Source organism: Solanum dulcamara, chromosome 4 (genome assembly GCF_947179165.1).
Source record: "Solanum dulcamara chromosome 4, daSolDulc1.2, whole genome shotgun sequence".
NCBI classification, from domain to species: Eukaryota; Viridiplantae; Streptophyta; class Magnoliopsida; order Solanales; family Solanaceae; genus Solanum; species Solanum dulcamara.
This window is the reverse complement of record NC_077240.1, coordinates 70,255,392-70,278,566: the sequence shown is the minus strand read 5'-3', so window position 1 is coordinate 70,278,566 and position 23,175 is coordinate 70,255,392.

The following is a 23,175-nucleotide window of genomic DNA, read 5'->3' as shown; positions in this document are numbered from 1 at the left end:
AAGAATAGAATGATCAGGATTTCCACAAATTTGACAAACAAGTGGAGAAGGTGGGGGACCTAAAATTCTAATGGACGATAAAGGTACACTAACAAAATGTGAAATATATGAAGCAGTTGGAATGCTACCAATGACTAACGATGATTGTCCAGATAAACCACCGCGAATAAAAGAGTTTCTAGAAAGAACTTGATGTTGTTAATTTCGACCAAAGGAGCCTCGACCTCTACCACTAGGGGTGTACATGGACCGGGTTGGTTCGGATTTTTTACAAACCAAACCAAACCATTTGTGTCGGGTTATTAAATCTATAAACCAAACCAAACCAATAAAATTCGGGTTTTTCGATATCAATTTTTCTCGGATTTTTCGGGGTTTTCGGGTTTTTCGGGTTTTTTCAGATTTCTGAATTTTTCATAGTATCTAATAAAAAGAACAAAACAGTGCTTCTTAAAAAGAGTTCTAGTACAAAATATCAACATATAAGATGGAGGTAGAACACTGTTCGAAGTTTTAACTTTATAATATAATTTTTTAAGATGGGCTTTATTTGTATATTATTTAGATGAGCTTCTCAAGTCCAAATCTAAATGTAAGAAAGAAAAAAAATATATGAATTTTTTTTAAAAAATATTTATAAATTACATTTTAATAAATATTTTTATGTATAACATAATTTAAAAGTAGTATATCTATAATCGGATCGGTTTGGGTTCGGTTTGACTTTTTTTAGTTAAAACCAAACCAACCCTATAATGGTCGGATTTTTTTTCCAAACACCAAACCAAGTCAAACCAAACCACTAGTCGGGTTTTTTTTCCGGTTTGGTTCGGTTTGTCGGTTTGGTGCGGTTTATCGATTTGCCCTGTACAACCCTATCTACCACCATGGCCTCGACCTCTATAGGAACAAGAACGACCTTTCCATGACCTCCTTGAGAAGAAGACTGAATACCCGAGACATTTGAGGGATTTGAGGTTATATTTTGAGTAGCAAGCGCTTGATGAGTGACAGCAGAGTCTATATCCTTGAAGCACTACAACCGTTGTTCATGGACTAGAAACTTCGTTCTGAGTTCTTCAAGCGACAACGAACCAGGAAAATGCGTAATAATCCCAACCAAAGTGTCATATTCCTTGCCTAATATAAGAAGCACATGATAAATAAAATCTTAAGAAAAATAGGAGAATTTATTGCCGCAAGTGAGTCAGCAATTTGCTTGGCGTCTCGAAGATACTAATCCATTGACGCAGAGTCTGTTTTACGAATAGTTGTAAGTTGTTTCTTTAGTTCTAAAGATTTTGCCTGACTTGCATTCATGTATCGACGTTGTAGAGAATTCTAGATATCACGTGAAGTAGGTAGTAAATGAGAATCCATAAGAACTTCTCGAGAAAGTATCTCAAATAACCAATAACCAACAGTTTGATCAACTTTGGGCCATGACTGATAAGAGAGTTAAGTTATTTAGTTCTGAATGCATCATAAACAAAGGGATTTGGTGGAGTATTGAATCATCGAGAAATCTAAGAAGTTCATGAAAGATCAAGAGATTGAAATTGCGTATGTCATGTGAGGTAATCTTCAATATATGCAAGCTTTATAGTTACCAGTTTTATGACGTTTGGTGTAGCAACATGATTATATGATGAGAGAGGTGTTGGATATGCAATTCCAATTACTGGAAATTGGAAGGAAAACTAACAGTGCTAGCAGATGGACCAAGGTAATGTAGTGGGAGAAGAAGTTTGATAAGGAAAAGAGGTTGGACTTGGCAGTGAGGAGAATGAATAAGATAGAGGGGGGAGACTAGAGAAAATACCTGATGATATTGCAGGTATGGTAGGGATAGTAGATTCTATTTGAGATGATGGGATAATAGGTTCTGAAATTGTTCCATAGGTTGCCATCATCTTTGCGTGGAAAAATTAAAATTGTTGTGAATAATTTGCTTTGGTGAAATATGTAAAAGCAACAAAAGAGTAGATGGAATAGGTTTGGCTATTAATGACTCTAATACCATGTGTAGAATAATATTCTCACCAAGATAATCTCCCACGAGAGCTTTCTGTATTATATATAATATTATACACAGTACAATATATCAAGTAGATTAGAACTCTGGTTAGAGTACTAGGTTTTATAGATGAGTAATCTTAGAGTACAAAGTGTAAGACAAAGGATTCTACATATTCTATATGCGTTAATATCAAACTCTTCTCTATAATAAAGTAAAAATTGGGTATTTTCCTTCCATAACTCTTCATCGTCGACCTTCTTCAAATATACTGCTGCATTCTTAAGGTAGTAATTTGTCATTCCTCTTCAATTTTTAGATTTGATTTATAAAGTTTTAGTCTTCCTATGTTTTTCATTGATTTTCTCTTGATGTTTAATTTATATTTTCTCTGATTTCTACGTCTGGCTAATAAAATTGTAAAGTTTTGATTTTAGATTTAGTTTTATAGGTTAATAAAATTTTGATTTCTACGTGGTCAAAATCATAGAAGAATCCAAATTTCTACATGGCAATAAAAAAATAATAACACGAAAATTTTAGCATCTTATCTGATAGGCGACAAACCATAACATATATTGAAGACTTAATATAAGTAGATTAAGCACAACATGATAGCCTTACCATATTATGAAATAAAGTCAAAACAATTGTTTTTCCGCTTTACTTATTACAACAATAGATGTCTAGATAGGAATTGATTCAAATCCAGAAAGAAGAAAAGGTGAATGGAAAAGAAAAAATACTCATCTATTGTATTTTCATGCAAATAGCTAGAGGGAAAGAAAACTCTATGAAAAGATGGTGATTTAATTCGTTAAGGAAAATAGAAGGAACGTGTCAACAGGACTGATCGACCTTACTGTAACTGAAATTTAAGGTTGTCACTTGAATGACATTATGTGACTTTTTCTTGCTGATAGCAGTCATTAGTTATGTACGTCTACACTTTAATGACTATGAGAGATTCTTATCTTAGAGTTTTATTTGTTTCCACCCCGGATGATCTAGGATAGTCATTAGTACTGACCACGCTGACAGATTTAATTATTTATCACAAATATGGTGTATTTTCTCACTTTTCCTCAACCTCTTTGGTTGTGATTGTTTGCTAGCTACTTCATTGTCTTATTGAGTTTTGCCTTCTTTTGTTACTGCAGTTTATGTGTTCCACTGTGGTAGCTCTCTTTTCACGATTCGATTACACGAGTCATGATGACACCTACCATAACCCACCAGTAGATAAATCAACTGTATCTCCGAACTGCAAGTAATGGAATTAAGGGTAGAAACTAAACCAAAACTTAAAAAAAAATAACAGAAATTACAAAAGAATGAGCGGAAGCAAGACAAAACATATATATACATATAAAAACCCCTCTAGAACCAGGAAGTCATAAATACAGAGGTACTACAAAATGTATGCAAGTCCCAAAACTGTACCACAAAAAAAAACTTGTCTAAAAATAGCAAAAGACTAGTCAGTTATATACAGATGGAGACATGTAGATCCAAAACGCCAAGTGCTCACCCTCGCCTCTGATGTAGATTACAACTGGCCCAAATCAGCACTGGTAACTAGTGCTCAGACTTGCATCACGAAAACAGATGCAATAGGTACTTAGTAGGCATCATAGACTGACTAAACTTGAAAAGTCAAAGCAGTACGAAAAGATAGAATCTAGGAACAACAGAAGTCAATCGGAAATAAAGGAGATGCATGCGAGTGTAAGGAACTAAAAGAACTAAGTACAACTAACTAAGTCTAACTGGCCCCCACAAGCGCAGAAGGTACACTCGTACGCAAGTTTAAGTAAAACCCCAAGCAAACTTCCATAAGCCTGATGAGTACACATAAATGCTACAACTACTAGAAATACAAAGTAGTGAGTCCGGAGTCGGAAAAGCATAGTACCGACCTCGAACCGCGGATAGCCTCCAAGTAACCAAAAACAACAATCTGGCTAAGAAGTCTAGCCCAGACCTCGAATATCGAATGAGTCTGAAAGGGGCAATTAGTTTGAAGCCAAAGCGAGGAAGTAGTAATCTCCAAATAACTAGTAGGGATAACCCAGATAAGAAGTACAGTGCGCGGACTTTGAACCGCATATGATTCTCAAAGGGGCAATAATCTGTGGCCAAAGTGAATCAACTCCGTAAGGATAAGAGAGCAGCATGAACAGATCTTAAATCTACCACGATAGTGGCTGCCAAATGATATCATGTCATCTCATCATCATGAAACAATCATGGATCGATGTCCACTCTCAGATAGTCAATCAGCCACTCAAAGCTTGAACCGCACCCAATCTCAAATTGCTAAGCAAAGCCAGAAAGCTCAAATTGTTAATGTACGGATCTTAATAAGAGAGAAAGGGTAGAAGGTCATCGAAGGTGAGGCAGCGCCTAATCTAAGGCTCAACTACTATAAGGAGCTAAGCCGTTCAAATCGACGTCGAAGTAAAACTCAAGGCCTAAAGGCTCAAATATAACAAGTCTATAGTAAACACTAGTCTAAGCCTAGAATAAGGCCAACATGCTCAACATCATCACAAAACAGCAACTACAAAGACACAATGCATGGATGATCACAAATAATTGGCAACATGCTCACAAGTACCCGATATTAGCCTAAAATAGCCTAAAGCATGATTTCTACACTATTAGACATAATCAAGAACCTAACCAACCCAAATTCCAACTAATCTTCGTGCTTTCACATAACCAAGCTCAATCTAAGGAGAGGGAAGCCGTAGCCTACCTTTAGGCCAATCAGACACGCCCCAAAATCAAGATTCTGGAGCCTTTACCTTTTGAATGGCCTTTGAATGTTGCCACACTATCAAAAATAGTTTCACAACGTCAATAGGGTTATTTTGATAATGAAATAACTAAAAATAGAGACGGGTCAATTTCAGAGTCTAAAATGAGAATGTGGAACCCACACCGAGAATTCCATAATTGACTCTGTGAAAAGAACATAATTATCTCCCCTAACTTGTATCTCAAAATAGAACACAATTCGAGGCTCAAAACAGCCCAAAATTGCGACATGCAATTTATTCACTATTAAAGCTAAGAACTAAACCATGGAAGCAATTAAAAAGATAAATTTACCTTAAATCGGGGGATCCCCAAAACTCCCCAAAGACTCCAATATGCTCCTATGATCACCCCAGACACACGAGACTTGAAATCATCGAAATTGGAGCTCTAAACATCAAGTTATGAGTTTTGAAGTTGTGAGACAAAGGTTGGTCTCTTCTAAATTTTAATTAAAAGACCAGATCAAACTGACATCAGCAAACGCGGCAAAATTGGCTCGCGAACATGGAATGAGGGAACCCACACCTTCGCTAACGCGAAAGGCAAATGTCCCAAGCCTCTATGAATGCGGAAGCCTTATCACGAAATTGGAAGGTAACCATTCGCCCCTATGCGGCTAAAGCTACGGAAAGAGGATACCAATTCACTTGGCCTCCATGAAAGCGTCCCAATGACTATAAACGTGAAGGGTAAAAGTACCTTGCACCATCAACTTCTGCAACATCAAGATTTGGCATTGTCCAATTCTCCAATGGGGTGCTGGAGATTCATTCGAAATTCCATGCGTACAAAAGAACAATGTTACCCCACCAATTTAGACATTTCAGACTCAATGGTACAGTCAAAATTGCTATTTGAGGTCATCTCGACAAAAAATATATCACACACCCAAGTGTCATTTATAGCCAATTCTAGAACGGGCCTCAAGATTTGACTAGAAGCCTCGAGAAATGCACGAAAGGTCATTCTAGACCAAACTCGATATTTCAGAGCTAATCTAGGTAATGGAATTTTCATCCAAGTATGCTTTCCAAGAAGATTGAGCAAGGCTAAAACACCTAGTGGTCCAAACTCACACTAAAAACCTCTAGGCTTGAGGACCATGCCACTAGCCTAAAATGACCATTCTGAAGATGATGGCACCATCCAAATTCTATTCTGAGATTATTTACCTGACATTTTAATCAAAATCAACTATTCAAGTTTCCAAAGCTCTAAAAAGAGGAAACAGGCATAAATTACAAACGAACGACAAGGCAATTGAACAGTTAGTGCCAGCAAGTCATAAATGACTTAGGATCGCTATAGGAAAGCTATAAATAACAAAAAGAAGGCATTTACATAAAAATGACCTGGAGGGTCATTAAAATATCCACTACTAAAATGACTTTCGTCTACGAAAGTAAGAGTCAAAAAGTACCTAAAGGCTTAAATAAGCAGTGGAACTGCTCTGGCTTCTCCTGTTTGGTCTCCCAGGTAGCCTCCTCGATGAGACGATGCCTCCAACAGACTAACCACATTAATGGCTCTGGATTGTAACCGGCTCACATCCATGGCAAGAATGCAATCTGTCTCCTCAACAAAGGTTAGATGATCATCCAACTCAACTAAATCATAATGGAGCATATAAGATTCATCTTGAACTTATCGGTGCAACATCAAAACTTGGAAAACTGGATGGATAGTTGAGAATGCAAGAGGTAATACTAACTCATAAGAAACATGTCCGACTGTTCTCAAAATCTCAAAATGCCCTATATACCTAGGGTTGAGCTTGCCCCACCTCTCAAATCTCATCACGCCCTTTATGGGCGATACTTAGAGGAATACTTGGTCACCAACTGTGAATATCAATGGACGATGCCTATGATCAGTATAACTATGGTATCTGCTCTGAGTTGTCTTGAGCCTATCCCGAATCACCCTCACATGATCTAAGGCCTTATGAATCAATTTTGTACCATACGACCTAGGCTCCGTAGAGTCAAACCATTCAACTAGAAATGAAAACTCCTACCATATAAGGCCTCGATCAAGGCCATCTAAATACTAGAGTGGTAGTTGTTGTTGTATGCAAATTCTGCCAAAGGTAAATATTGGTCCTATTTACCTACAAAATCCATAACGTAGGACAACTAAGTATCCTTAAGAACCTGAATAGAGGGATCTGACTGACCATTAATCTTTGGGTGAAAAGTTGTGCTAAGATCAACACGAGTGCCTAACTCCTCTTAAAAAGTCCTTTAAAAGCTAGAGGTGAACTGTGAACCCTGGTTTGAGATGACAGATACAGGCACACCATGAAGATAAACCACCTCTCGAATATAGATACAAACAAAGCACTCAACATTAAAGGAAGTATGAATGGGAAGAAAGTGTGCTGACTTGGTCAACACAATAAACCAAATACTATCAACACCTCTAGAAGTGCAAGGCAATCCTACAATGAAGTTGAAGGTGATACGCTCCCACTTTCACTCAATAATGGGTAATCTCTAAAACTTTCCACAGGACCTCAATTGCTCGACCTTCATCTGCTGAAAACACAAACAAAAAGACACATAGTCTGTAATATTTCTCCTCATACTGCTCCACCACTAATGTTGTCTAAAGTCACAATACATCTTAGCTATTCTCGAATGGATAGAGTATCTGGAATCATGGCCCTCGCTAAGGATCAACTGAATAAACCCCCTAACTCTTGGAACATACAGGTGGACATAAAACCTCAATATACCATTTTAGTCTAAGGTATCCTGACCAGTGTTACCTCCTAAAAACTCAATCTCGAAAAGCTACCAACTCCTCATCCTTGAACTATCGACCATGAATCTTATCTAATAAAGATGACTGAACCACCACATAGGCCAACACTCACTGAAAATCTAAAATATCAAACTGGATCATCCTATTGGCTAAGGACTAAATGTCCATAGCCAAGGGTCGATCCCCACCAAAAAAGAAAGCTAGACTACCAACACTCACCATCTTTCCACTCAAGGCATCCTCTACTACATTCTTGGCTGGATGATAGAGAATAAAGAGGCCATAGCCTTTAGGTGCTTAATCCAATAGTGATGTCTTAAATTACGATCCCTCTAGCTTATAATATACTGAAGGCTCCTATGATTATTGTAGATCTCACAACGAACTCCATACAAATAGTACCTCTAAATCTGAAGAAAAAAACCTACCACTGCCAACTCTAAGTCATGAGTAGGATAGTTGCACTTATGCAACTTAAGCTACCTCGATGCATAAAATATAACCCATCCACATTGCATCAACACACAACCCAACCCAATGCTGAATGAATCACAATATACTATAAAGCCCTCGACCTAAATTGGAATAGTCAATATAAAAGCAGTGGTAAGGAGATCCTTGAGCTTCTGAAAGCTCAACTCACACTTCTCAGATTGCTCAAATGGAATATCCTAAAGAGTCAACCAAGTCAATGGCAATGAAATGGTATAGAAGCCCTCAACAAAGGGACGATAGTAAATGCTAACCAACAAAGCTACGAATCTCGGCAACAAAGGTAAGTCTGGCCAAATCTCAAATAACCTCATTCGTTTTTGGATCCACCATAATGCCGTCATTGGACAACATATTCCATAAGAACTCTATAGAATCAAGCCTAAACTCGCACTTTAAGAACTTGGAGTAAAGATGCTGATCTCTTAAAGTCTAGAGCACTAGTCACAAATGGTGCTCATGCTCACTCCAGCTCTGCGAGTATACTAATATGTAATCAATGAAGACTAATATGAAGGAATCAAGGCATGCCCTAAAAGTCATCAAGTCCATGAAAGTGGTAGGAGAATTAGTCAATCCAAAAGACATCACCAAGAACTCATAATATTCATAATGAGTCCTAAATGAAATCTTCATGATTTCTATGTCCCTAATCCTCAGCTGATGGTAACTAAATCTCAAGTCAATCTTAGAAAACATTATCATACCTTGAAGCTGATCAAATACGTCATAAATATGAGGCATGGGGTAATTGTTCTTCACCATCACCTTGTTCGGCCGTTTGTAGTCGACACACATCTGTATAGAACTATCCTTCTTCTTTACAAACAAGAGTGGGCACCCTAAGGTGAAAAACTTGGTAGAATGAACCCCTTACCTTAGAGGTCCTCAAGCTGAACATTGAGCCTTTTGAGCTTTGTGAGGGCCATCTAATAAGGTGGAATAAAAATAGGAAGGGTGATTGAGAAAAATCAAGACAAAACATATGTACACATATAAATATCCATATAAAACCTGAAAGTCATAAGTACAGAGCTACCACAAAATATATACAAGTCCCAAAAATAGACCACGAAAACAAAGACATGTCTCAAAAAATCAAAAGATTCATCAACTATATACAGATGGAGATAGGTAGATCCAAAGCGCTAAGTGATCACCCTCGCCTCCGATATAGACTGTATTACACCCCAAAAATTTCTACACTAAAATTCAAACCATTCTTCATAGGCGTATAGCCTTGAAAGACTTAAAATTATATATATCAATTAGGATCAATTCCTAAGTATTTAAAGTATATTATATGTGGTTTAGGGTCATAAAAGATCTCCAAGACCAAGTCAAGTCCAAAGAATTTCTATCAGCTAAGTTTTTGGATGAGTCCGTATAAGGATCAACTTTAAACGGCCATAAATTTCAGAACATCAAGAGTTAGGTGCTCCATTACCTATCAAGTTAAAGTTCTTTGAGTCCTCTTTCCAACTTTACAAAGTTTTCCTTATTATGAGTTTGGAGTAAAAAGTTATGATCGTTTTATAAAAGAGTAGTGCTGCAGAAGTTTTGGGTCTACCACGACGCACCACCATTGCACCTAAAACATGCTGCAGTAGTTTGGGGGCTGGAGCAGCGCACTAGCAGGGCGTCTGGACCCATTTTTCATATTTTTATCGAGGAAGGGCATTTTGGCTTTTCTGCACCCTTTCCAAACCTAACCTATTATGTTTTGAGACTAAAAATTTTCCTTCTACGAGTGTTTTCTTCTCATTCACCCTTAGAACCTTGGAGAAGAGAGATTAGAGAGAAGAAAAAGAGCTAGGCTTCAAGGCTTTCCTTCAAGTCTTGGTTTTTCTTCGAATTCCAGGTATGTAAGGCTAACCTAAAACATGGATTGAGTTCTTCCATATGCCCCATAGATGTGTTTGATAAATTTTTAAAGGACCTGAACCTTCCATGAATGTTTTCTTGAATTTTTCTAAACTCTAGACTATGGTTTATTATATTAATTGATTGATGATTTTCATTACTTGAATTATTGAAAAACCGTCGCTATATATTGACTTTAAATAATTATGTATATGTATTAATTGGAAGGAAAAGCTTGAATAGGAATAGCTATGAATGTGAATGACATGAAGTATGAATGAAACCTTGGTGGAACTAGAATGTCCTTTGTATTTTCACAATTGAACCCAAATGATTGAATAAAATTAAATATTCTCATAAATGCATATCTAAACTACTCTTGAAAGATGTGATTGGGATTGATTAGATAGTATTATTGGTTGAGAGATTTGATTGTGATAGAATTGATGAATTGATAAGGGTCCAAATGTGACTTGTCAAAACAACTAGATTGAACTAATTAGATAGAGTTTTATGAGCATTGAGTCTTGGAAGGAGCATCGAGCACCGATTCAGATAAGAGTACAGTTACAACTCAAATCCCATGAACTAGCCAGCGTAGAATGGAGGGTTAAACCTCTTAAGTCCTATAATGATGGAGTTTGATTGATTGTGGATCTAATCATAGTGATTTTTCCCTTACCCTGACAAAGTATTGGACGGGTGTGGCAACAACACCACTACCGGCTCATAGGTAATAGTTGTCGGTTAGAAAAACTCCCAACTAAGATATGATCTTGCATGATAAGATTATTTGATAAAAATTGTAGATGGTTGAGTCAATTTGAAAAGCACTTTCTAAATTCTAAAATTGTGCATATCCTTTGAGTTGATTGATGAGATCTAGGTAAGTGTTGTTGACTGTTTCTCCTTCCTGCCATTTTAATACTCATGCATTTCATGTACTGATGCATTTTGGCCTACATCATTTCATGATTCAGATATAGATGCTAGATATCATCAACAGGCGCTCCGATGAAGATCTACATCTTTCCTTAGAGTGGTGAGACCTTCTTGCTTTTTGGAGGGATCTTATTTATTTCATCCTTACTTTGAGTATTCTCTTTTGGGTAGCCATGGACTTATCATTGGCACCTTCAGAATAGTGATAGAGGCTTCATAGATGGATAGTGATGATCTTGAGCCATTTGTGGTTTTCAAACAATTCTTTGAATTAGAGTTGAATTGAGATAGGCTTGAAAGTACATTATGCTTCTTTGAATTGTTGAGTTCGTTAGCCTATTTGAATGCCTTTAAAATTTTATATATGGTTAGGATCAATTCCTAAGTATTTAAAGTGTATTATATGTGATTTAGGGTCATAAAGAATCTCTAGAACCAAGCCAAGTCCAAAGAATTTCTATCGGCTAGGTTTTCGGATGAGTTCGTGTATGGGTCAACTTCAAATAACCATAAATTTCAGAACATTAAGAGTTAGGTGACCCATGACCTATCAAATTAAAGGTCTTTGAGTCCTCTTTCCAACTCCATAAAGTTTGGCTTATTCCATATTCGGAGTAAAAGGGTATGACCATTTTACCAAAGACTAGTGTTGAAGCAGTTTTGGGTCTAGCACGACATGCCACTAGTGCGTCTAGAAAATGATGCATTAGTTTGGGGATTGCGGTAGTCTGACAATAGTGTGTCTGAATACATTTTTTAGATTTTTCTTCAAGAAGGGCATTCCGGAGTTTTTCCCACCCTTCCCAAACCTACCTATTATGTTTTGAGACTAAAAATCCGCCTCCTAGGGAAATTTTATTCTCATTCACCGTTAGAACCTTGGACAAAATAGATTAGAGAGAAGAATAAGAAGAGCTAGATTTCAAGCCACTCCTTCAAGTCTTAATTTTCCTTCGAATCTAGGTATATAAGGCTAACCTAAAATATAGATTGAGTTCTTCCATGTGCCCCATAGATGTGGTTGATGGAATTGTGAAGGACTTGAGCCTTCCATGAATGTTTTCTTGAATTTTCCTAAACTCTAGAATATTTTTACATGCTATTAATTGATTGATGATTTTCATGACTTGAATTCTTGAACAATTACTTTTTATATTTTATTTCATAAACCGTAGATATATATTGATTGTAAATGATTATGTATATGTATTGATTGGAATGAAAAGCATGAATTGAAATAGGTATGAATGTGAATGGCATGAAATATGAACGAAACCTTGGTAAAACTAGAATGTCCTTTGTATTTTCACAAATTGAACCCAAATAATTTAATAGAATTAAATATTATCATAAATGCATATCTAAGCTACTCTAGAAAGATGTGATTGGATAGTATGATTGGTTGAGAGGTTTGATTGTGATAGAATTAATGAATTGATAAGGGTCTAAATGAGACTTGTCGAAATGACTAGATTGAACTGATTAGATAGAGTTTTATGAGCATTGAGTCTTGGGAGGAGTATTAAGCACCGATTTAGATAAGAGTACAATTACAACTCAAATCCCATGAACTACGTAGCCAGTGTAGGCTGGAGGGTTAGACCTCTTAAGTCCTAAAATAATGGAATTTTATTGACTATGGATCAAATGATAGTGATTCATCCCGTATGGATCAAATGATAGTGATTCATCCTTTACCCTGGCTAAGTATTAGATGGGTGTGTCAACAACACTGCTTCGCTGTACATCACCAACTCATAGGTGATGGTTATCGGTTAGAGAAACTCCCAATTAGGATATGATCTTGCATGATAGGATTCTTTAATAGAAATTATAGATGGTTGGGTCGATTTGAAAAGTACTTGCCCAATTCTAAAATCTTGCATATACTTTGAGTTGATTAATGAGATCGAGGTAAGTGTTGTTTACTATTTCTAATTCCTACCATTTTGTATACTTGTACATTCTATATACTGACGCCTTTTAGTCGGCATCATTTCATGATACAGATACAAGTGTTAGAGATCATCAACAGATACTCTGTTGAAGATCTATATCTTTTTTTAGAGTGGTGAGACCTCCTTGCTTTTCAGAGGGATCTTATTTATTTCATCTTTACTTTGAGTATCCTATTTTGGATAGCCATGGACTTGTCATTAGCACCTTCTTAATAGTCATAGATGCTTCACAAACAAATATTGATGATGTTGAGCCATTTGTGGTTTTCAAACTATTCTTTGAATTAGAGTTGAATTGAGATTGGTTTTAAAGTACATTATGCTTCTTTGAATTGTTGAGCTGGTTAACCTATCCGAATACTTTTTAAATTTTTATTGATTCTTCCACTGAGTGCATGAGTGAATGAATTGATGTGTGATTGGACTAAGTAGTTTGCTTAGAGACCATCATTGGTCTTCATGTGCCGGCCATGCCTAGGGTACCCTCTTAGGGCATGACAAACTTGGTATTAGAGCACTGAGTTCAAGAGTCTTGGGAAGTCTATGAAGCCGTGTCCAGTAGAGTCTTTCTTATGAGTATTTTTTGAACCACACTTATAATCAGGAGGCAATAAGACATTAAGAATTATTTTACTTTTTTATAGTCTGAGTTTATGCGATAGAGTTTAACTCTATGAAAGCTCTTTTTTCTAATTCGTACATTTACACATTGCAAACAATGCCTCCTAAATATACTGCCAGCCAGAGGAATGCTGATAACATAGAGATTCCACAGTCAGAGATGCCTCCATCGAGGACTACGAGCTGACCTGCAAGGTATACTGAGGCACCTCAAGTGCTTACAACTCATCCTGCACCAACTTCAGAGGCTAATTTTCGAGGAGTGATTGATATGCTCACTCAGTTGGTAGCTACCCGTAATGGTAGCTAGAGTTCACTAAATCCTAGCTCTAGTTCTCAAGATCCATCTTTACCACGGGGATTAGAGATGATTTTAAAATGAATCCACTGGTCTTCACATGGACTAAGGATAATGAGGACCCCAGAATTTTATAGATGAGATATGGAAGATACTAAAAGAAATGCATACTACTGAGATTGAGGGGGTTGATTTGATTTCCTATCAGCTCAAGGATGTGATGAATGTATGGTACAACCAATGGAAGGAATGTAGAGGTAAGGATGTTAAGCTTGTTGATTGGGATGAATTTGAGGGTTCTTTCCTTGATCACTTCTTCCTCGAGGAATTGAGGGAAGCGAAAGTAGAAGTGTTTGTGAACTTGAAGCAAGAGGGTTTGACAGTGAAAGAGTATGGTCTAAAGTTTATCCAGCTGTCCATATATACTCTGGAGATGATCTCAAATATGAGATCAAAGATGAGGAAGTTTGCCTCTAGCCTGGGCAAACATGTAAAGAAAGAGTGTAAGGCATCATTACTGATTTTTGACATGGATATTTCTAGGTTGATGGTGTATGCAAAATAGGTTGAGGATGATAAGAAGAAATACAGAGAAGAGCACTTAAGCAAGAAGGCCAAATCAGCTGGGTAAGAGAATAAGTAGAGGCAAGGTAAGGGTAATAGGTCCTTTTTCCAAAAGAGATCTTCTAACTATGCTCCGTCGATAGCAAGTGCCCCTGCCTCCAATCATAGCTTTGATTAAAAGGCACAGAGCCACCACAACTCTAAAGCTCAGGGTTATCAATCCCAAGCTAGTGTGGCTCTAGGTTCAAAAGAAAAGCCACCATATGGTAAGTGTGGCAAACTCCACTTGGGAGAATGCTGAGATATAATTAATGGTTGCTATAAATATGGTATGATAGGCCATTTTCAGTGGTAGTGTTCGATGTAGGGTGACAGAGCTCAATCCTCTACTGTTGTACCCCCAGCTAGAAGTAATTAAGAGGTACCACTTCAGGTATGGGCGAAGGTTCAAACCGCTTGTATGCTATGGCTAATCACTATGATCAGGAAAAGTCACCAAACGTGGTCACTGGTATGCTTTAAGTCTTCTCCTTTGATTGTTAAGTTTTTCTTGATCCAGGTGACACCTTGTCATTCATGGCCCCTTATGTGGCTAATAAGTTCGATAGAATCCCTGAGTGTCTTCATGAACCTTTTAGTTTATCTACTCCTGTTGGTGATTTTTTCTTAGCTGAGAGAATCTATAGGGATTGTACTGTGTCAATCTATCATAGGAATACCCTAGATGACTTAGTTGAGTTGGACATGGTTGATTTTAATCTAATTCTTGGCATAGATTGGAATTATACCTATTATGCCTCTGTTGATTGTAGGTCTCAGATTGTTGAGTTCAAATTCCTGAATGAGCCTGTCATAAAGTGCCTAAGGGTAAATTTATTTCCTACCTTAAGGACAAAAAGTTAATCTTCAAAGGATTTATTTATCACATCATGCGAGTGAATGATGATAGTGTTGAGTCTCCATCCCTTGAGTCGGTTTTGATTGGTAATGAGCTTCCTGGAGTCTTTCCTGAGGATCTTCCCAGAGTTCCTCCTGAGAGGGAGATCAACTTTAAGATTGATATCCTTCCCAATAGCAGCCTATCTCTATCCCTCCATATAGAATGACTCCTGCCTAGTTGAAAGAGTTGAAAGAACAGTTGAAGGACTTATGAGATAAAGGATTTATTAGGTCAAATATCTCACATTGGGGCACTTCTATCTTATTCATGAGAAAGAAAGATGGGTCCCTTGGAATGTGTATTGATTATAGGCAACTGAACAAGGTCACCATAAAGAACAAATATCCTCTCCCCAGAATAGAGGATTTTTTTGACCAACTTTAGAATGCCATTTGTTTCTCAAAAATAGACCTAAGATCAGGTTACCATCAGTTAAAAGTGAGGGAGTGTGATATCCAAAAGACAGCTTTTCAGACCAATTATGGCCATTTTGAGTTCTTGGACATGTCTTTGGGTTGACTAATGCCCCTGCAACCTTTATGGATCTCATGAATTAGGTGTTTAAGTCGTATCTTGATATGTTTGTGATTGTCTTCATTGATGATATTTTGGTCTATTCTAAGAATGCAAAAGAGCATGAATGTCATCTTAGAGTTTCCCTTTAAACTCTGGAAGACAAGGAGTTGTACGCTAAGTTCTCCAAATGTGAATTCTGGCTGGCATCAGTGGATTTCTTAGGCCACATTATATTTGGAGATGGTATTCGGGTTGATACCCAAAAAATTGAGGCATTGAAAAATTAGCTCAGACCTACATCCCCAATAGATATAAGAAGCTTCTTGGATTTGGCTGACTATTATCGAAGGTTTGTAGAGGGATTCTCATCCATATCATCACCATTGACCAAGCTTACCCAAAAAAAGGCTAAGTTCCAATGGTCCGATGCTTGTGAAGAGAGTTTTCAGAAATTGAAAACCAAGATGACCACTACTCTTGTTTTGACTTTACCCGATGAAACAGAGGATTTTGAATATATTGTGATGTATCTAGAGTTAATTTGGGTTGTGTGTTGATGCAGAGGGGGAAAGTGATAGCTTATACTTCTAGACAGCTTAAGATTCATTAGAGAAATTACCCAACTCATGACCTCGAGCTGGCAACTGTGGTATTTGCTCTTAAGATTTGGCACCACTATTTGTATAGAGTACATGTTGATATGTTCAGCGATCACAAGAGCCTGTAATATGCCTTTAGTGAGGCAGAAGAGATGGCTAGAGTTTCTCAAGGATTAAGATATGAGTATTCTCTACCACCCAGGTAAAACTAATATTGTTGCGAATGCTGTTAGCAGATTGTCTATGGCTAGCACTGTCCATATAGAGGAGGGAAAGAAAGCATTAGCTAAAGAGGTGCATAGATTGACTCGATTGGGAGTTCAGCTTGAGGATAATAATGAAGGTAGAGTTATTGTTTAGAATGGGTCTGCATCATCCCTTGTGGCAGAGGTGAAAGAGAGGCAATACCAAGATCCCATCTTCCTTCAGTTAAAAGAAGTTGTTCATAAACAGAAAAAGATGATTTTCTCCGAAGGGGGAGATGGTGTGTTGGGGTACCAGAATAAATTATGTGTCCTAGATGTTGATGATGTTAGAGAAAGGATTATGGCTGAAGTGCATAGTTCCTGATACTCTATTGATCATGGTTCTATAAAGATGTACCATGACTTGAGAAAAGTCTATTGGTGGAGTAGAATAAAGAGAGATATTGCTGAATTTATTTCCAAGTGCCCAAATTGTCAACAGATTAAAGTTGAGCATCAAAGACCATGTGGGTTAGCTCAGAACTTTGAAAATCCTAAATGAAAGTGGGAGATAATCAATATGGACTTCATACAAGTTTGACGAGGTCCTGAAAGCATCCGAATTTGACCAAATTAGCCTATTTCTTGGCAATTAAAATGACAGACACCGCAGAAGATTATGCCAAATTGTACATCCGGGAGATTGTCAGATTGCATGAAATTACCTTGTCCATCATCTCAGACAGAGGAACTCAACTCACCTTCTAGTTTTAGAGATCTTTTCAAAAAGGACTGGGTTCAAAGGTGAATCTTAGTACACCCTTTCATCCGCAAACAGATGGTCATGTAGAGCGTACCATTCATACATTAGAGGATAAGTTGAGGGTATGTATACTTAACTTCAAAGGTAATTGGTATGATCACTTACCTCTCATTGAGTTTGCATACAATAATAACTATTATGCAAGTATTCAGATGGCTCCCTATGAATCTTTGTATGAGAGGAGAAGTAGATCACCAATTTGGTAGTTTGAAGTTGGTGAATCTGAGTTGATTGGGCTCGATTTTTTTCCCAAAGATATGGAGAAGGTGAAGTTTATTCGAAAGAGGCTGAACACAGCCCAAAGCCTTCAAAAATCTTACACTGATGTGAGAATGAAAGACTTAGAGTTTGAGGTGGATGATTGGGAGTACTTGAAAGTGTCACCCATGAAGGGTTTTATGAGATTTGGGAAGAAGGAAAAACTTAGTCCTTGATACATTAGTCCTTACCAGATTGTGAGGAGGATTGGGAGTGTCTCTTATGAGTTCGAGTTACCTTCTGAGTTAGCCGCCATTCATCTGGTATTTCATGTCTTGATGTTGAATAAGTGCTTGGGAGATCCTTTATTGGTAGTCCCCATTAGTAGTATTGTAGTTAAGGATAGTTTTTCCTATGAAGAGATTTTGGTCCAAATTCTTGATCGTCAGGTCCGCAAATTGAGGATTGTCTCAGTCAAAGTCTTGTGGAGGAATAAATTTGTTGAGGAAGCCACATGGGAAGCTAAGAAAGATATGAAAGCCAAATATCCGCATCTATTCGTGCCTATCAATGAGAATGTTGAAGGTAATGTCCCTTTTCTTGATTTGAATTGGTATGTCCATCCTTTAATTTGAATAGTTAATTATTTTGAGCATTTAATTGGTTGAATGATAGAGTCTTGATTTTTATTCGTGCCTCGAGTCCATCCTTGGTTTACTCATCATTTGAGGATGAATGATCCCAAGGGGGAGATATTGTTACACCCCAAAAATTTCTACGCTAAGATTCGAACCATTCTTCGTAGGCGTATAGGCTTGAACTTAAAGACTTCAAATTGTATATATGAGTTAGGATCAATTCCTAAGTATTTAAAGTGTATTAGATATGGTTTATGGTCATAAGGGATCTCTAACACCAAGCCAAATCCAAAAAAATTCCATCGGCTATGTTTTTAGATGAGTCCGTATAAAGGTCAACTTCATAATACCATACCTTTCAGAATATTAAGAGCTAGGTGGCCTATAACCTGTTAAATTAAAGGTATTTAATTCCTCTTTCCAATTCCACGAAGTTTGTCTTATTTCGATTTTGAGTAAAGAGTTATGACTATTTTACCAAAGACTAGACCTGCAGTAGTTTCGGATCTGGCGCGGCGCACCACCAGTACGCCCGAAACATGCTACAGTAGTTTGGGGGCTAGGGCGGCGCACCAACAAGGCGCTTGAACCTATTTTTTATATTTTTCTTGAGGAAAGGCATTCCATACTTTTCCCCACCCTTCCCAAACCTAACTTATTACGTTATGAGACTAAATATCCACCTCCTAGGGGTATTCTTTTCTCATTTACCCTTAGAACCTTGGAGAAAAGAGATTATAGAGAAGAAGAAGAAGAACTAGGTTTCAAGCCATTCTTTCAAGTCGTGATTTTTCTTCGAATTCCAGGTATGTAAGGTTAACCTAAAATATGGATTAAGCTCTTCCATGTACCCCATGGAAGTGTTTGATGGAATTTGTGAAGGCTTGAACCTTCCATGAATGTTTTCTTGAATATTCCTAAACTTTAGAATATTTTTACATGCTATTAATTGATTGATGATTTTCATGACTTGAATTCTTGAACAATTAATTTTCATATTTTATTTCATAAACCGTAGTTATATATTGACTGTAAATGATTATGTATATGCATTATTTAGAATGAAAAGCATGAATTAGAATAACTATGAATCTGAATGGCATCAATATGAACAAAACCTTGGTGGAACTAAAATATCCTTTGTATTTTCACAAATTGAACCCAAACGATTTAATAGAATTAAATATTATCATAAATGCATATCTAAACTACTCTTGAAATATGTGATTGGGATTGATTGGATAGTATGATTGGTTGAGAGGTTTGATTGTGATAGAATTGATGAATTGATAAGCGTCCAAAGGAAACTTGTCAAAATGACTAGATTGAACTGATTGGATAGAGTTTTATGAGCATTGAGTCCTGGAAGGAGCATCAAGCACCGATTTAGATAAGAGTACAGTTACAAATCAAATCCCATGAACTAGGTATCCAGCGTAGGATGGAGGGTTAAACCTCTTCAGTCCCAAAATAATGGACTTTGATTGATTGTGGATCCAATGATAGTGATATTTCCCTTACCCTGGCAAAGTATTAGATGAGTGTGGAAATGACATCGCTTTGTTGTACTTCACCAGCTCATTGGTGATGATTGTCAGTTAGAGAAACTCTCAATTAGGATATGATGTTGCATGATAGGATTGCTTGATAGAAATTGTAAATGGTTGAGTCGATTTGAAAAGCACTTGCTAAATTCTAAAATCTTGCATATCCTTTGAGTTGATTGATGATATCGAGGTAAGTGTTGTTTACTCTTTCTCCTTCGTTCCATTTTTCATACTCGTACATTTCATATACTAATGCCTTTTCACCTGCATCATATCATGATGCAGATACATGTGCCAGAAACAGGTGCTCCATTGAAAATCTACATCTTTTCTTAGAGTGGTGAGACCTCCTTGCTTTTCAGAGGGATCTTATTTATTTCATCTTTACATTGAGTATCCTCTTTTGGGTAGCCATGGATTTATCATTGGCATATTCTAAATAGTGATAGAGGTTTCATAGACGGATAGTGATGATGTTGAGTCATTTGTTTGATTTTCAAACTATTTTTTGAATTAGAGTTGAATTGAGATTGGTTTTAAAGTACATTATGCTTCTTTGAATTATTGAGTTGGTTAACCCATCCGAATGCCTTTTAAATTTGTATTGAGTCTTCTGCTTAGTGTATGAGTGAATGAATGTATGTGTGATTAGACAAAGTGGTTCTTGGAGACCAGCAATGGTCTTCGAGTATCGGTCACACCTAGGGTACCCTCTCGGGGCGTGACAGACTGCAATTGGCCCAAATCAGTGTTAGTAATAGGTTCTCAAACCTATATCACAAAAAACATATATAGAGTGTAGTATGAGCACCAAAACAATAGGGACCAAGTGGGCCTCATAGGCCGACTAAGTTTAAAAAGTCAAAGCAATATGAAAAGATAGAATCTAGGAACAATAGAAGTCAATCAGAAATAAAGGAGATGAAAACTAGTGTAAGGAACTGAAAGAACTAAGTACAGCTAAATAACTAATTGTGCCCCATAAGCCCAGAAGGTACATTTGTGTGCAAGTTTGAGTAAAAAATTAGAACGTACCCCCATAAGCTCGACGGATACACAGAAAAGCTACATTTACTAAAAATACAAAATGATGAGCCCAGAGCTAGAAAAGTGTAGCCAGGACAGTGAACTATGGATATCCTCCAATTAACATACAACAATAGCCAAGTTAAGAAATCCAATGCTCGAACCTCAAACCGCGAATGTGTCTCAAAGGGGCAATAGGTCTAAGCCAAAGCGAGACAATAATAATCTTCAAATAACTAGTAGGTATAGCCTAGCTAAGAAGTCCAATGCATGGACCTTGAATCGTATATGAGTATCAAAGGGTCAATATTCTGTAGCCAAAGTGAATTAACTCCACAAAGGATAAGAGGGCAACATGATTAGACTTTGAATCTTTGATGATAATGGTTGCCAAATGATATCATGTCATCTCATCATCATGAAACCACGGTGGATCGATGTCCACTTTCATATATTCAACCAAGCACTCAAAGATCTAACCGTACCCGATCCTAAATTACTAAGCGAAGCTCAAAAGCTCAAATCGTTAACATACGGGTTATAAGAAGAGGGAGAAAGGGTAGAAGGTCATCGAACCTAAAGGAGCGCCTAATCTAAGGCTCAACTACCAAAACCACATCTTCTATTCTGGCCTACAATTATCTAAGTCATTCGAATCATATCAGAGTAAAAGCAAGGACTAAAGGCTCCAAATATTGCAAGTCTATGGCAAACACTAGTCTAAGCCTAGACTAAGGCCAACATGCTTAACATCATTATAAAATAGCAATTACAAAGCCACAATGCATGGATAATCACAATAAAATAGGCAACATGCTTGCAAGTACCTGATATTACCCAAAATTAGTCTAAAATAGGTCTTCTACACCACAAGAATGATCAAGAACCTAACCAACCCAAATTCCAACTGATCTTCATGCTTTCACATAATTAAGCTCAATCTAAAAAGAGAAAAGGCGTACCTACCCTTAGAGTGATCACGCACAAGGAAAAGTTAAGATGTTGTAGTATTTTCCTTTCGAATAGCCTCTGAATGCTGCTACGCTATCAAAAATAGTTTCGCGATGTCACTACAGTCGTTTAGACACTAAAATTACTAAAAATGAAGATGGGCCAATTTTGAAGTCTAAAATGGAAATGTACTCGCTCTAAAAATTTTGAAATTAACTGCATGAAAAGGGCATAATTATCTCCCCGAACTTGTGTCCCAAAATGAAAAGCAATTCGAGGCTCGAAACAGCCCAAAATTGCGACATGAAATTTATTCATCATTAAAGCTAAGAACTCAACCATGAAAACAGTTAAAAATCTAAATTTACCATAAATGGAGGATCCTCAACACTCCCCCCAAACACTCCAATACGCTCCCACGATCACCCCAGACATACAGGACTTGAAATCATCGGAATTGGAGCTCTAAATCTCAAGTTATGAGATTTTGAAGTTGTGATATGAAGGTTAATCGCGTCTGGTTTTTATTAAAAAGACTAGACCAAATTAATCTTTGCAAACGTAGCCAAAGTGGCCTGAGAACGCAGAGGGAGGGAACGCAGACCTCTATTAACGCTGGCCCAACCTTTTGTGAACATGAAAGTCTTCTTGCAAATGTGGAAGGTAACCATCTTCCCCTCTGCAAGCGTGGCTAGGGCTCTGGCCTCTGTGAATACAACTCAATGCCTGCAAATGCAAAGGATAAAAGTACCCTGCACCAACAACTACTGCAATATCAAGATTTGGCATTGTCCAAGTCTCTGACAGGGTGCTCGGGATCCCTTCAGAATCCCGTGCGCATAAATGAACTATGCTATCCTACCAAATTCCATATTCTGTACACAACAGTAAAGTCAAAATATCCATTCAAGGTCATCTCGATGAAAAGTTATTCTCACACCTATACCTCATTTTTAGCCAATTCCACAAGGGGCCTCGAGAAGCACACGAAAGGTCATTCTAGACCAAACTGGACATTCTATAGCTAACTGTGCTCGAAATTTTTATTTGAGCGCATTTTTCAAGAATATTTACCAAGGTCAAACTCAAGCTAAAACTCAAAGGCTAAAAAACCTAATGGTCCAAACTCACACCGAAACCTTAGGGCTCTAGCCAACTATGTCGTTATGCTAAAATGATCATTTTGGAGCTGATGAAACTGTCAAAATTTCATTCTAAAATTTTTGACCAGGCATTTTGACCGAAATCCCAAATGAACGACTAGGCTATCGATTAGTCAATGTCAGCAAGTTATAAGAATTTTGGCTAAAATCCAACCTGCGCTGCCAGCTTTTTGACTAAACTTGGGATAGGTGTAGGAATGCTCTAAATGACAAGAGAAGGCATTTACACAAAAATGACTTGG